The sequence below is a fragment of the Vicia villosa genome, linkage group LG2 (assembly GCF_029867415.1).
Source record: "Vicia villosa cultivar HV-30 ecotype Madison, WI linkage group LG2, Vvil1.0, whole genome shotgun sequence".
Lineage (NCBI taxonomy): Eukaryota > Viridiplantae > Streptophyta > Magnoliopsida > Fabales > Fabaceae > Vicia > Vicia villosa.
This window is the reverse complement of record NC_081181.1, coordinates 187,304,028-187,321,428: the sequence shown is the minus strand read 5'-3', so window position 1 is coordinate 187,321,428 and position 17,401 is coordinate 187,304,028. Positions and strand designations below refer to the sequence as shown.

The 17,401-nt window shown below is 34.6% G+C and overlaps 1 pseudogene; it reads right to left on the bottom strand.

Moving 5' to 3' along the window:
• Positions 1-10,482: 10,482 nt before the first annotated feature.
• LOC131653273 (pentatricopeptide repeat-containing protein At1g12300, mitochondrial-like) lies at positions 10,483-17,401 on the bottom strand (annotated as a pseudogene).

Below are 17,401 nucleotides of genomic sequence, written 5' to 3'. Positions count from 1 at the left end.
TCTGCCTTTAGCATGAGTATATTGATGTCTAGAACAATGTTGAGACATTAAGATTGACATCCTTAACCCAACTTTCTTCTTGATGAAAATAACCTTTTGTCACCTTGAGTTTTTCATTTAATAAGCGATGAAAACTTATCCTCCTTAAACTTCAAATCAACTTCCCTCTTGAAGAAACTCCTCCAACAGATCTGGATAGTCCTAACAGACTTGATGAAGATATCATTAGAGACCACGACACAAGCTTCTTTTGAGTTTTAAACAAAAGTCATGCTCTTGTTTCCAATAGCTATAACTTTCATGTCAAATCTCTTGAATAGAGACCTGGGAATCTTCTTCCAAATCAGTCTTTCTTCTAATCACTTCATAGCCAACACACTAAGATGTGCCTTTATAAGTGAACTTGAGAATTTCTCAAGTATCTTTAACCACAAAACAAGTGATAATGAGTATGACAAAGAAACATACCATCCCCATACAACATGGTATTGATAACTTCGAGGTTACATAGAACCAACTCATACTCTTCCCTTCAATCTCTTCAGAACCAGGATTCTTTTATCCTGATTATTCTTCAAGATCTGTTGTTCAAGAATTCTGTCATTCTAGTCTTCATAAAGAACAATAGTACTAGAAAAATACTCCTTGAAGTTCATCCAAAGACTAGGACGCCTGCTCTGATACCAATTAAAATTTCTTTGGTACAAACAATGCATGTTTATACTGATATCTTAATAATAAGACTAATGTCGAGATAGATTTTCCAACATCTGTTATGACATCCTGAACAAAAAAAAAAACTATATGATTATTCAGAACATAAATAACACACAAAATTGTTTGTAAACTAATATGTAGAGCATAAGCCCCATTGATAAGTCATAAATGCATGTGTCCTCCTATCTACATGAGGTTATTCAAGAGATTAATTCATTTGTCTTTCTTTCCGTGATAAACCATTTTTTGCTATTAATAAGTCTTCAAGGGTCGTTTGTGTGTAGAAATACTCTTGATGCCAAATGAGGGGTGTCAGTCTTGGTCCGACCTATTGATCTTGACCCAAAGATACTTTTGTGTTCGGGTTCTCACCTGACCTCATTATTTCAAGCCCTGATCCATGCCCAACCCAAGTTAAAACCAAAATGTACACAACCCCTACAACCCTTCAAAGATGAGGTCTAAAAGGACATAGTGGTTTAAGGGGAGAGACCAGAATGGACATAGCAATGTTCATTTGAAAATATAATCATAAAATATCCTTTCAGAATTGTTAACATCACAAACTTTGTATAATATATTGTTAAAAAAGAGTAACCTATGACATAAGGAAGAAAATTGTCTTAACATATATAGACACGTATGTACCGCCTAGAGGATCCTTTAGTAATAAATAGATCGTTCTAAACAATGAGTGTACTAAGTTTGTCAACTGTTATATGCCTAACAAAGTGTAGAACTTATGCATTCTTAATATGGTTGGCTAAATAAGTATTTAACATTGATACAAATCGAAAAATCATTAAAAAAAAAATGGTCTAACTTGTCAATGGCCAACGAGAAATCAGTTTGTATTACAATTCCTTCTTATTTCTCCTGCATCTCCCGTAAGAACATTGATGTTTCCCATCTTAATCATAAACTTAGCAAATGAAACAAAGAAAAGTTTTTCATTTGAGACATAACTCCACACCTGCTCCCTGATCTTCCCATCCAAGTCTTGCCTGATCAAAACATTATCAGAACCTTACAATCCCTTTCCTTCGAGAATGTTTATTATGTAGCGGTTATCAAACCTTTTTGTGTTTGAAAATCAAGGGGTGCAAATCTGTTGTCCCTTCCTTTAACAGGACATATTGACCCTAGGATTCTTCTGAATGTTGTGTACCTTTTGCAGTGATCATACTCATAGCCTTAGTGACATTCCTATTTTGTTTCATAGGTTCTTCTGAAAGTTGTTTATTTTTTCTAATCAGTAAGAGCTCTGGTTATCAAACTGAGATTTAAATTGGTGACTTTAAAAACTTATTTTCCAAATCGCGAATTTATCTGATAGAACCACCAAGTCTTCAAAATCAAGACCCTGTTGCTTAAAATTGTTAATTAAAGTCGGTAAAGAAGAATTTGGAGCAGGGATGAATAGGTTGGCTCCATTGAAACTTGACTCAAGGGAATCCTTCCTCCCCAGCCATACATCCCATCTTTGTCCTCCTCTCTTCAAAACAAACAGTAGTAATTATTGCCACACACACAAAAAACTACTTGGTAAGAATAAAAAGTTGAGAATGATTTGAATCACAAATTCTCGCAGTCAGCACATCAGTGATCATTGGATCAAGATCAGACGGTATAGAAAATACATTTTTTACTCTAAAATATCTAGCTAGAGCTGACACAAATAGAATGAGTAGAGAGAAAATGTGTATCAATGCAACAGCATCATGAGCATCCATAACAAGAATATCAGCACATGAAATAGTGAGAGGACATTCCTCTTCAAGTAAATACTTTATCTTGTCAATGACTTCAAATCCATGTAATGTGTTCAAATTTGGTCCAGATTGTTTCGCACTCGTCATTCCCTCAACACTATCCAAAAGTACTGATGTATCACACCCCTTATTTTCATTTCAACAACCAACAATATAAGACCAAAACAAATTAAAACGAATAAATAACAATCGAAAACATACATAGGTCTAACGCAAGTAGTTGATTGCAGTGTCTATGCGTATTTTAAACTATGAAATACTGTGTTTGATTCCTACTACTGAAATATGGAGTAATTGAAAACTGAAATGTTTATATATGGTTAATTACCATGACAAAACAATCATGGAAGTGTTTCAGAGAGTCTTTAACCCTATCACATGCTTGGGAGCCACTAGAAGGTTTGAGAGGAGACCAAACTTAGATGAAGTGGTCAATTCAATCATATGCTCGGGTGTCCAAATAAGCAAACGTATTTTTAAACTGTGAATGAAAACAATGTGCATCTGAACATGTACCCATTTGAAGGATCAACAAAGCTGTTAAAAAGAGGAACTGTAAATTGTAGTACGATTTGACGTGATAATATAAATTTAGGTGGAAACAAATTCAAAGGGACGTATCTATGAACCTATTGTGATTACAGTATAGCAATGACATTCAAAAGATAAGTTCAACAGCTCAAAACCAGATGCCTCGAATGAAGGCCTAAGTAATAAAGTAAGCAAACTTGTATCCATTATCCCATCAAAACCAGTTACCTGTGAATTTGTTGGATTCCAAAACAGAAAATCAGGAATTTCTCTAAAAAAAAAAAAGAAAAGAAAAGGGAATGAATCAACAAAAGAGAATGGGAATGGAAAAAACAACTGCATTAAGACTAGAATTGAAAGATAGCCCTAAATCAGAACCTATGGGAAGATATCACTTCCCAACTTCGTAACAAACTTATCCGTGCCTTCTCTTCCTAACCCTCACCACCTATTAATTCTATCATTCTATATAACTAACTACTTTCAGCCAACCCTTCCTCGCTCCCTACCTCACTAATCATTTATCCGCTGCCACAAGACTAGTAAATTCATCCTCTTGGTCTCGATGAGTATTGATGATAAAATTATTTAAACAGTATAGCCTCAATAATAGATATAATTATACGACATATTATAATAAGAATATTGCAATAAACATGTACCTGTCATGGTTGTATCCATTTGATCGAATACAGAAACAATAAACTGAGAATGCTGCCCTCTTTCTGATGGTACGACGGCTTGATATCTGACCTAATGGGATAGCCAGATTATATAACCACCAGACGAGGGAAGGGACCTCTCAGCAGACTAACCAAAAGAATGGCCCAACCCATCACGGGTCATTCAATAATTAAGCCCAATATATTATTCATTTTATCTAAAATAATAATTGATATTATAATTATATTAATTATTTAATAATTAATTAAAGTAAATCCATAAAATTTAACATTCTCCCACTTGGATGACTTTAATTAATTACCAAAATATAATAATTATCATAAACAAATATATCAATTATTTATCATCAAAATAGTGTGAGAAAACACAATTCAACAATACAAAAATTGTATCCAATAGGGAAAACAAATCATGCATGTCAAATACTCACATCCAACATAACAATAATAAATATGGATTAACATAATATAATTAAGTTTGTAATCCAATAATGGTCCAAGCATCTGAAATGCTATAAGATATGATTATTAAATTGACATCATCTTATACATATCTCATTACAATAATTTAAATATAACAATCAGACTCCCACTAATCCAAAATATCAAATGACTTAACTACACCCATGTTGGTTGCATGCCTTTGAAAAGCTCCAACAGTTAAGCCTTTGGTCAGTGGATCTGCCAGCATGTTCTCTGTGGCAAGATGCTCAATTCGAGTCTGAAATTCAAGAATTTTCTCTCTGACAAATAGATACTTAATATCAAAATGCTTTGAGCGGGAAGAACTCTTAGTGTTCTGAGAGAAATGTACAGCAGCAGAATTGTCACAATATATCACAAGTGGCCTAGATATGCTTTCAACAACTTTGAAGCGAGAGATTAAGTTCTTCAGCCACATAGCTTGACAAGTAGCTTTATAGCAAGCTACGTATTCTGCCTCCATGGTTGAGGTAGCTGTAAGAGTCTGTTTAACACTCTTCCACGAAATAGCTCCTCCTGCCATCATAAAAATCAAGCCGGAAGTAGACTTTCGGTCGTCAGGGCAACCCGCAAAATCAGAATCAGAATAACCAATAACCTGAAGTTGATCAGACTTCTTATAGGTCAACATGTAATCTTTGGTTCCCTGCAAATATCGCATGAACTTTTTAACGGCTTTCCAATGACCCAAACCTGGGTTACTCAAGTATCTCCCTAAAACATTAACTGCATATGCAATATCGGGACGAGTACAAACTTGAGCATACATCAAACTGCCAACAGCGGAAGCATATGGGACCCTTTCCATTTTGGAAGTTTCTTTATCATTTTGAGGACATTCAGATTTAGAGAGCTTATCACCTTTTTGGACAGGCACAGTGCACGGAGAGCAAGATTGCATATTAAATCGCTTAAGGATCCTTTCAATATATCATTTTTGAGACAAACCAAGAATACCACGTGACCTATCGCGAAAAATTTGGATGCCTAAAACAACAGAGGCATCACCTAGGTCCTTCATATCAAAGTGGTTACTTAACATCATTCTTGTCTCATTCAAAAGACTAACACTGCTGCTAGCAAGAAGGATATCGTCGACATACAAGACTAAGATTATAAAATCTCTCCCACTGATCTTTAAATAAATGCACTGATCTGAAGCATTTTCATTGAAACCAAAAGAAGTGACAACTTCATCAAACTTTAAATACCATTGTCTAGATGCTTGTTTTAATCCATAGATAGATTTCTTAAGTTTACACACCAACTTCTCTTTTCCTTCTTCAATAAAACCTTCAGGTTGAATCATGTAAACATCTTCAACAAGTTCTCCATTCAGAAAAGCTGTCTTCACATCCATCTGGTGAAGTTCCAAATTAAAGTGTGCAACCAAAGCCATAACAACTCGAAAGGCGTCTTTGGTAGAGACAGGTGAGAAAGTCTCTTTGTAATCAATCCCTTCTCTTTGACTATAACCCTTTGCCACCAGTCTGGCTTTGTATCTATCAATTTTACCATCTGGATTACGTTTAGTTTTGAAAACCCATTTGCATCCAATAGCCTTGGAACCAGCTGGCAACTCTGTGAGATCCCAAACACCATTATGAGACATAGAATTTAATTCATCATGCATAGCATTCAGCCAATCAGAAGCATGAGAACAAGATATTGCTTCATTAAAAGTGGTAGGATCATCGTCATCATGAATATCAAACTCATGCTCTTGGAGATACACAACAAAGTCATTTGATATTGAAGGTTTGCGAGCTCTTTGAGATCGTCTCAATTGAACTACTTCAGCGTTGTTACTTGGTTCAACAACAACTATAGGCTTTGGAATATCAGCTTGTTCATGTTCATCTGCATGTGGTGTCACAACTTGATCATTATTTTGAATAGCCGGAATCACAACCTCATTAGGAAAAGTAACAGTTGGTATAGGGAGAAAAGTACGATCTTCTTCAAGGGTAACTGGTCGTGGCGTAGAGACTCCACTATCCAAATCATCCTCAAAGAAAATCGCTCTATCAGATTCAATGACTCGCGTAGAATGAGAAGGACAATAAAATCTGCAACCTCTAGACCCAATAGTGTATCCGATGAAGAAACCACTAATAGTCTTCATATCAAGTTTCTTCTGTTGAGGGTTATAATGTTTGACTTCAGCCTTACAACCCCAAACATGAAAATGTCTCAAACTTGGCTTTCTACCTGTTAATAGTTCATAAGGAGTCTTCAACACTGATTTACTAGGCACCTGATTAAGAATGTAGACAGCAGTCTTCAAAGCATCACCCCAAAGAAAATCAGGCAATGAAGAATGGCTCATCATGCATCTCACCATGTCCATAAGTGTTCGATTACGCCTCTCTGCAACTCCGTTCTGTTGAGGAGTTCCTGGCATAGTGTATTGAGCCTCAATCCCACATTCATCTAGGAATCTAGCAAACGGTCCAGGATTTCTTCCAGTCTCATCATATCTACCATAATATTCTCCTCCTCTATCAGATCTCACACATTTAACCTTCTTTCCTGATTTCAATTCAATGGCAGTCTTAAAAGATTTGAAGGCACCCAAAGAACTAGACTTGTCTTGGAGAAGTTCTATCCATCCAAATCTGGAGAAGTCGTCTGTGAAAGTGATAAAGTACTTATATCCACCCATAGCATTGGGTGTAATAGGTCCACACATGTCTGTGTGAATCAATTGCAACACATCTTCACATCTATTTGCTTTTGTATTCCTCGTTTTGGCAGTGAACTTTCCTTTGAGACAATCAACGCAAGTGTCAAAATCAGCGAAGTCAAGATTAGGAAGAATACCCTCCTTAATTAATCTTTCAATACGAGGCCTAGAAATGTGCCCTAACCGTCTATGCCATAGCATCGAAGAACACTCATCCTTCCTACTACGCTTAGTCCCAACAACAGAATTAACAGACATCTCATTCACATTTAGCATATATAAACCATCACGCAAATTCCCATAACCAACAACAGCGGAATTAAAACAAACATCAAGTTTTCCATTACCAAAAACAAAAGAGTAGCCACATTTATCCAAAGCTGAAATAGAAATCAAATTCCTTCTCATTGAAGGTACATAAACTGCATCATTTAAAATCAAAATGTGTCCTGAAGGTAAAAACAAAGAAACAACTCCTATCTCCATCACTGGTACTCTAGCTCCGTCTCCCACAATGACCTTCGCCTCAACATCACTTGGTTTCCTCAGGCTTTTGAACCCCTGAAAAGAATTCACGACATGAATAGTGGCACCTGAGTCCAACCACCAAGTATTGGAAGGAACATCTACTATATTTGACTCAAAACAAGCTAGAGCTAGGAGTGTACCTTGCTTTTCAAGTTTCTTCTTCAAGATAAAACAATCATCAGCCTTATGTCCATACTTCTTGCAGTACTTGCACTCTCCCTTAAAGAATTTCCTCTTAAAAGACTTATCTCTAGGCTCCATATGTTGTGTTGTCCTTTTTCCTTTCTTATCATCAAAGTGATGTTTTCCCTTGCGGAAATTTTTCTTGAAATCCTTTGTTCCTGAGGTAGAAGCGACAAACTGAACACTTTGAGCTTTTGCATTTTTCATAGAATCTTCCTCTTGGGTTACAATGGCTATCATCTCATCCACTGTCCATTCAACTTTCTGAGTATTATATGAGGTCCTCATAACATCAAATTGGGGAGGTAGAGACTCAAGAACCCTCCAGATCAGAGTACTTTCACCAATTTCAACTTTGAGAGTTTTCAGCTTATTATAATAGTGGATCAACTTCATAATATGCTCACGCACACCACTAACACCATCATACTTAGTTTTGTCAAACAAAGAGAGATACTCACACTTCTTAGCCTTATCAAAACGAGTGAACTTCTCACCAATAAACTTTAAGTAATCTTTTGCACTCTCACTTTCTGGTATGCTTTGTCTTATAGATTTTTCCATAGTGTAAGATATCACCTTAAGGCACACTCTATTAGAGTGCTCCCATTTTTCATAAAAGGTCCTCTGAGCTTCAGTAGACTCATCAGTAATAGCGCCAGGTTTTTCAGTTCTTAGAGCCAAGTCAAGGTTGGCTATAGCAAGATAAAGGTCGAGAGACTCTTTCCAGTCCTCATAATTGGTCCCATTCAGAGTTTTGACAGAGTTAGGAAAGGAGGCTGTCACGGTCAAATAAGGAATCATTAAGTGAACAATTATGTAATATAGAAAAGGGTTAAATAAGTTTTTGGTCCCTATAAATATTGGAATTTCATTTTTAGTCCCTCCCTGCCTTTAGGCAACGATTTTAGCTGGTTTTGGCAACGATTTTTTTGTAAAAATTGTTGCCTAAAGGCAGGGAGGGACTAAAAATGAAAACTGCAATATTTATAGGGACCAAAAACTTATTTAACCCTATAGAAAATGATTCCACATATACCAGCCAAATATTTCCTTAATAAAACTCTAGCTCATTATGATCTTATATCAGAAATACAATAATAAACAAAACTTACATTATCAAAATTTTAATATCGATAGGATATCTAAACATGATAAAATAAGCATAAATTGTTAACAATATTTTGTACCATAACAAAATTACACTAATAATAATATACCGATAGGATATAATTATTATTAATATAATACAGATCATAATTACTAATAAATTTTATTTACTTTAAATTAATATTAATAATATATCGATAGGATATAATTATTATTATTAATATGAATAATTATTGTTGTCACTAAATTAATTATTATGTAATCAACACGTAAAGTTCATATAATCATACTCACGATGGGCAAGATTATAATTATCTGAATCAACAATATTTTGTTTAAGAGACTATGACAAATTTTCACTATGCATAATAATTATTAATTATATAGAATGATATTACATGTCTCAAAATAAAACAATATAATTTTCTGAAATATTGCTACGTAATAGAAATTATCTCCAGCATATGAAAATTAGTTATAACAATAATTATGTGTGCATATTGAATAAGAAGAGAAGCATAAACGGCACTAATAAAACAAATGGCTGAAATAAAGTTAATTGAGTTGAAGTGCTTCTTCTTCACTCAATCTACAGTAAAACGGGTCATACTACCCGGTTTTAGATCCGGTTCATTTTCGATCAATTCTTAACGCAAGACAACAAAATTTATATCTATTTTAATCGATTTTCAAAGTTACAGTGATCCCACATATTAGTTTCACGAATCGGCGACCGAAAATTGCAAATCGATAGTTTAAAGTTCTTAAACAAAAAAGGGAAAAAAAAAAGGATTGCTCAGCGAAATCTGAACGAAAATCTTTCATCTTTTATTATGTTGTTCACACAGTCGTAGTGATTCCAATCATTCAAAAAACAATTCTAAAATCGTTTCTATAATAATCGATCTGATTTTATGGGTTTTACAAAAAAAAAAAACTTATTTGTGATTGTATTTATCATTACAATCGATCAACCGTAATTGATTTTATGGGAAAAATAAAATTCGTTTCATTTTAATGTGAACACAATCATAATCATGACAATTGATTAACAGAAACACAACAGGGCATATAAAATTTCAATTTTCATAATCATAAATAATAATAGCCGAATAACATATCTAACAGGCTCTGATACCAATTGATAAAATTATTTAAACAGTATAGCCTCAATAATAGATATAATTATACGACATATTATAATAAGAATATTGCAATAAACATGTACCTGTCATGGTTGTATCCATTTGATCGAATACAGAAACAATAAACTGAGAATGCTGCCCTCTTTCTGATGGTACGACGGCTTGATATCTGACCTAATGGGATAGCCAGATTATATAACCACCAGATGAGGGAAGGGACCTCTCAGCAGACTAACCAAAAGAATGGCCCAACCCATCACGGGTCATTCAATAATTAAGCCCAATATATTATTCATTTTATCTAAAATAATAATTGATATTATAATTATATTAATTATTTAATAATTAAATAAAGTAAATCCATAAAATTTAACAATTGATTCATGGAAATAAATATAAAGCATCAAGATATTGCTATTTCTAAAGGTATTGGCTAGAGGTGTAATACGCTTAGTACAAACACAGTCCAACACTTCTGAGACAACAATATAATATAATACTCTACCAATAACAAAAACAACAAAAACATATATCTTTTTCCCATTAGCTGAAGCAACTACATTAATGAAAAGATGAAATAATGTTGAAACATAAATTCAAAATGATAATCTAAAGATAGAAATGCATCTTACCTATTATTAGTCTCATAGTAGACCTCTTGCAATCATTTCACAAAAAAGTTTCTCCGCCTTATCATTCACATCTTTATCATAAAGAGAACGGATAATTATTTCATAAGTTATAGCATTTGGAATGCAACCATTGTCTTTCATTTTTGACAACAAGGTCATCGCTTCATCAAACAAGCCCCTGTCGCAAAACCCTTGGATCATAACAGTATATGTATGGACATCAAGATTGTAGTGTTTGGCCAAAAGATTTTCAAAAACCTTTTGTGCATCCTCTAGTCTTCCAACTTTACACAATCCATCGATAAGAATATTATACGTGCACATGTTAGGTTGAATACCCTCGTTTTTAAACTTTCTTAACAATGCAATTGCCTTATCAACTTGATGGTTTTTGCACAAAGCATCTAATATAGAATTATAAGTAATTATATTTGGTGGTTGACCTCTATCACGCATCTCGTCGACAAGCTCCAAAGCATATGAGATTTTCCCTAATTTGCACAAACCAGCAATAAGGGAATTGTAGGTTATCGTATTGGGGATTATTTTTCTGCAATGCATTTCTTTGAAGAGATTAATAGCTTCATCCACCATTTTAACCTTAAAAAATCCATTGATCATGGTAGTGTAGCTCCAAACATTAGCAATGACTCCCCTTTTGAACATAATGTTGAATATATCATTGGCCTTGTTCACTTCATTTACTAGACAATATCCATTCATTAAAGAAGTGTAGGTAACAACATCAAGTATAATGTCATTTTTTAATCATCATAGCCAACACATTTTGAGCTTCTTTCACCTTCCCTTCCTTACAAAAAGCATCAACCAAAATATTAAATGTATACACATTCGGATTGATGTTTTCCAATGTCATTTTATTAAATAAATGAATTGCTTCTTTTAATTTATCTGTTGGAACATTATGAATATATTCCAATATAGGGAGATGAATTGAAAAAGTTAAAGTCCCACATTGATGAATTGAAAAAGTTAAAGTCCCACATTGTATGTTAGTTGAAAAAAACTCCTTAGTCCCACATTGCTTAGATTAGAAATCTTGGCTAGTTTACTTCATTATATAAGGAAGTCACTTGTTTCATTTCAAAACACACCAAAAACTTATTTTGAGTTTTTCCTTCCTCACTCTCATAACTCCGCGTCTTTCGAATTGTCGAAGCGCCAACTTCTCCCCCTTTCTTTCTACTCGTTGAATTTTCCGAGTACCTTCTTGAATTCTCTCTAGAGAATTATGTTAATTTCTCCTCGTTTGAGTTGAGAAATTATAAGTATAATTTTTTCTTTGATTCTCTTTAGAGAATTATTGAAATTTCTCTTGGTTTGAGAAATTACTACGACTGGTTTTTATACCAGATACTAAGATGGTATTCATACCATATTTGAGTGGTCCTAGTACCATCTGAGGGTGTATTTCTAGACCGATTATCTACCATGCAAGTAGTAATCGTATAGTATAGAACTGGGCTGTTTTATCCTGGAGGCGTCGTGGTTATTAAGAGCTGTTTTGCATAATTTTGGCAGTACCGCGAAACGTCTTAAAGAAAGCGTACCGATCCGCGACTCGACCCGGTAATTTCTTCAGTGGCAAACTTGTTAAAATCGTGATCCAACAATTTTAAGACGTTTCGAGTTGCCATGGCTACTGAAGAAATTATTGGTACTTTTGCGGATACTTTCTTTGACAAACCGTTCATGTTTGAGTGTTGTCACTTCAAATATTGGCAACAAATAATTTTCTTCTTAATGTTGAAAAAGATAGCTAACATTTTGACCGAGGACATTTTGTTGCTCCCTTTGGGTCAACCGAACAAACTAACGGTAAGAAATCTGAGGATTAAAAAAATGATTATAAAAAGAAATCACCTTATAGAAAGAATGATTATAACATTCTGAATGAAATCGCAAATGATCTGTATGACTATTATAGTAATTGTGATACTTCAAAATATGTTTAAGAGAATCTGAAAAACAAGTATGACATTGAAGAAGCGAGAGAACAGAAGAATGATTTTAGCAGCTACGTGAAGTATCAGATGGTAGATGAAAGGTCAGTGGAAACCCAAAGTCACGAACTTCAAAAATTGCTCATGAGATAATCACTAAAGGTATGTATTTATATGAACAATTTGAATTTCTTTTATTATTGTCAAACTGCCCCTAGTTTGAAAGTTTTTATGAATTATGCTTTGTTAGAAAACAAAATAATTTTTTATTTAGAGACTGATTATTCTCATTAAAGAAGAATATCAGAGACATGATTAAATAAAAAAGTCTTGGTTGCTTTAAACAACAAAAATAAATTCGGTCTGGTTCTAAAGTCATATGGAAAATCATTATAGAATTAGAACTGCAATATTGTGAACCGAATTAAGAATGAGAACCCTTCTATGGCCCCAATTGCTCCAACTAGACAACAACCACCTCAAAGAAATGACGTTGTTTTCCTTTTGTTTCAACTATGGAAAACTAAGTCATATGGCTAAGAGATGTAGCATGTAATGCTTGAACTTGGTGTAGCCCGTAATGCACGAGTTAACCTGGCTAATGGAAAATTTATTCATATGATCATTGAAATCAACACGGTTGATGGATCTGATGGTTGGTGGATAAACACATGTGTCTCTCGTCGTGTTTCCTATGATCGTGTTACGTTTAAAACAGACACGAATACTAAATATAAGAAAGTGTTGTTGGAAGATGTCCACACCACTAATGTTGTCGATATTGGAGAAGTGGAACAAGGACCACCTATGAAAAGACTTCAATCTTTAAGGATGTCATGTATGCTCCCGAGATTATAAAGAATCATGTTTATGTTTTTTCTTCTTCTTATAAATGAGGAAAGATTTAGTCAATTTATTGGGGTAGATTTGTACACCATCATCACAAAGAATGATATTTTTATGAATGAAATTGATAAGTTTAAAAACTTAGTAAGAATTTGTAGTGATAGGTAATATGTATGATTCTAGTTTATTTAATAATTTTCATAAACTACATGAAATTGTACATGAAACGACTGCTCCATATTCCCCTGAAATGAATGGTAAAGCAGAAACAAAGAATAGAACTCTTACTGAACTTTTTGTTGCAATTATGATGAATTCTGGTGCTGCACCTCACTAGTGGGGGAAATTTTATTGACTGTTTGTTATGTCCTGAATAGAGTTCCCAAGTCAAAGAGTAATATCTCTCCTTATGAGATATTAAAGAAAAGACAATCAAACTTGTCTTATTTGAGAACTTGGGAATATCTGGCTTATGTCAGAATTCTGGATCCAAAACGAGTTAAACTCACTAGTAGAGCATATGAATGTGTACTCATTGGATATGCATCAAACAGTAAGGCATATAGGTTTTATGACCTAAATGCAAAAGTGATCATAGAATCAAATGATGATGATTTCTAAGAATACGAATTTCCCTTCAAATCAAGAAATAGTGGGGGCACTCAATCGAGTCACATTCTTGTGATAAAAAGCACAAAAAACAGCAACAATGTAGAAACAGAACTTCGACGAAGTAAAAGAGTGAGAGTTTCTAAAGATTATGGGCCCGATTATGCGGCTTATAATGTAGAAGAAGATCCAATAAATCTTCAAGAAGTCTTGTCATCTCTGGCTGTAGATTTATGGCAAGAAACTATTAATGATGAGGTAGAATCTCTAGAATCTAAATATACCTGACACTTAGTAGACTTGCCTCCCTGTTGCAAACCAATCAGTTGTAAATGAGTTTTTGAAAAAGAAACTAAAACCCGATGGAAATATTGTGAATACAAGGCTCACCTTGTAGCCAAGGGTTTTAAACAAAAAAAATATATAGATTTCTTTGACACCTTCTCTCTAGTCACCAGGTTTACATCCATTAGAGTACTTATTTCAATAACTGCTATTTATATCTTAATAGTATACCAAATGGATGTTAAAACAACTTTTCTAAATGGTGACTTAGAAGAGGAAATATATATGGGACAACCGGAAAGGTTTGTGATACATGGACAAGAAAACAAGGTCTGTAAGTTAGACAAGTCTCTGTATGGATTAAAACAAGTTCTTAAACAATGGCATGAAAAGTTTGATAACTTAATGACATCGAATGGGTATAAAGTGAATGAAAGTGATAAATGCGTTTATTACAAATTTGAGAATCGCATTTGCACTATCATATGTCTATTTGTAGACGATCTACTCATATTTGAATCAAACATTCAGGCCGTTAATGCTATGAAATCATTGTTGTGCAACAACTTTGATATGAAAGACCTCGGAAAAACAAGTGTAATTCTTGGTATCAAGATCACGAGATCCGAGCTAGGAATTTCTTTAGATCAATCACACTATGTGGAGAAGATCTTAAAGAAATATAAATATTTTGATTGTAAACCTGTGTGCACACCATATGATCCAAGTGTGAAATTGTTTAAGAACACTTGTGAAAGTGTAAGACAAACAGAGATACGAGCATCATTGGCAGTCTTAAGTATGCCATTGATTGTACTAGACCCGACATTGCATATGTCGTAAAATTGGTATGCAGGTTTACGAGTAGACTGATTAACGAGCAATGTCAAGCTATTGAGCTGGACATGAGATACCTTTAAAGGACCATAGATATCGGCCTACTTTATCAGAGATTTCCTGCTGTACTTGAAGGATACAGTGATGCAGATTGAAATACCTTGTCAGGTGATTCCAAAGCTACTAGTGGCTATGTATTCAACATAGTTGGAGGAGCTGTATCTTGGAAATTAAAGAAACAGACTATTCTGGCTCAGTCCACAATGGATTCTGAAATGATAGCATTAGCAAATGCTAGTGAAGAAGCAAGTTGGTTAAGATGCTTGCTAGCTGAGATTCCCTTATGGGAAAAACCAATGTCAGTTGTGTTGATCCACTGTGATAGTACCGCGGCTATTGCAAAAATTGAGAACCGTTATTATAATGGTAAAAGACGTCAAATAAGAAGAAAGCAGAACGCCTTTAGAGATTGTATCTCTAAAGGAGCTGTAAGAGTGGATCATGTACGCACTAATGAAAACTTAGCAGATCCTTTGACGAAAGGATTAGCTAGAGAGAAAGTCCATAATACGTCCAAAAAGATGGGACTAATGCCTATACAGAAATGAGTTGCTCATGATGGTAACCCGACCTAAATGACTGGAGATCCCAAGAAATAGGTTCAATGGGTAATAACAAGTTGTGAGTAATATGAGGCGATCATGCTAGAGTAAATAAAATAAGCATGAATCCTGAAGTAATAAGAGGATGAGATAATAGAAACTCTTAATGAGATCTATACTCTATATGAGGGAGTACCTAGGCTACAGGAGTACTCTTGATAGACTCACCTATGTGATTGTGGAACTGAGGTCGGTTCCTATGGAGTTTCGAGGCAGAATTCCTAGAGCCTTCACTAAACCGGGATACACGTGCAGGGCCATTAAAAGCACGGGCTATTAAGAATACACCTTAAGAAAAGGTTGTGTGCGGGTCTGATGTCTGAGATAGAGTTCAAGACAATAGTGTCACTCTTGTTGAATCGGAATCCTACTTGCTACGCAAAGGTTCAAGTCGTAGACACCTTTGCTTATGCACAATCTTAGAAATGTTTGGCGTTACTTCTGAAACACTTTTTTAAATTCAAGTGGGGGATTTTTGGAACATTATGAATATATTCCAATATAGGGAGATGAATTGAAAAAGTTAAAGTCCCACATTGATGAATTGAAAAAGTTAAAGTCCAACATTGTATGTTAGTTGAAAAAAACTCCTTAGTCCCACATTGCTTAGATTAGAAATTTTGGCTAGTTTACTTCATTATATAAGGAAGTCACTTGTTTCATTTCAAAACACACCAAAAACTTATTTTGAGTTTTTCCTTCCTCACTCTCATAACTCCGCGTCTTTCGAATTGTCGAAGCGCCAACTTCTCCCCCTTTCTTTCTACTCGTTGAATTTTCCGAGTACCTTCTTGAATTCTCTCTAGAGAATTATGTTAATTTCTCCTCGTTTGAGTTGAGAAATTATAAGTATAATTTTTTCTTTGATTCTCTTTAGAGAATTATTGAAATTTCTCTTGGTTTGAGAAATTACTACGACTGGTTTTTATACCAGATACTAAGATGGTATTCATACCATATTTGAGTGGTCCTAGTACCATCTGAGGGTGTATTTCTAGACCGATTATCTACTGTGCAAGTAGTAATCGTATAGTATAGAACTGAGCTATTTTATCCTGGAGGCGTCGTGGTTATTAAGAGCTGCTTTGCATAATTTTGGCAGTACCACGAAACGTCTTAAAGAAAGCGTACCGATCCGCGACTCGACCCGGTAATTAAGGCAGAGTAAGTGAAAACATTAGGAGAAATCCTCTTAACAAGCATTTCGGAATATAAATCACATGCATCGTAAATAAGTTTACGTTTGCACATGCTATCAATAACGGTAGTGTACATTACCACATCAGGGTGGACCAATTTCCCATCAACTCATCTGAGCAACTGTAGGGCTGCGTTTGTTTGTCTGGCTTTGCATAGACCATTGATCAATGTCCCATAAGTAACTTGGTCCAACTGAAATCCCTGAGCTAGTAGCTTATCATGAAATTGCAATGTTTGATGGAGGTGACCTTTGAGACAGAAAGCCTTGATGAGTGTATTGAAGGTTGTGAGATTTGGATGATAACCTCTCTTGAGAATCTTAGCGAAAACAGAAAAAGCAAAAGTAATATGACCCAATTGAGAGAGAGAATTGATGAGGATATTGAGAATTACAAAATCAGAAGTAACTCTACTGAATTCCATTTGGCGAGAAAGGAAAACAACAGTGGGATAATGTTTGGCTTTGACAAGAGAATCTAAAATCTTGCCAAATTCAACGGCGGGTGGGGTGGGATTCTTATGGAGCAT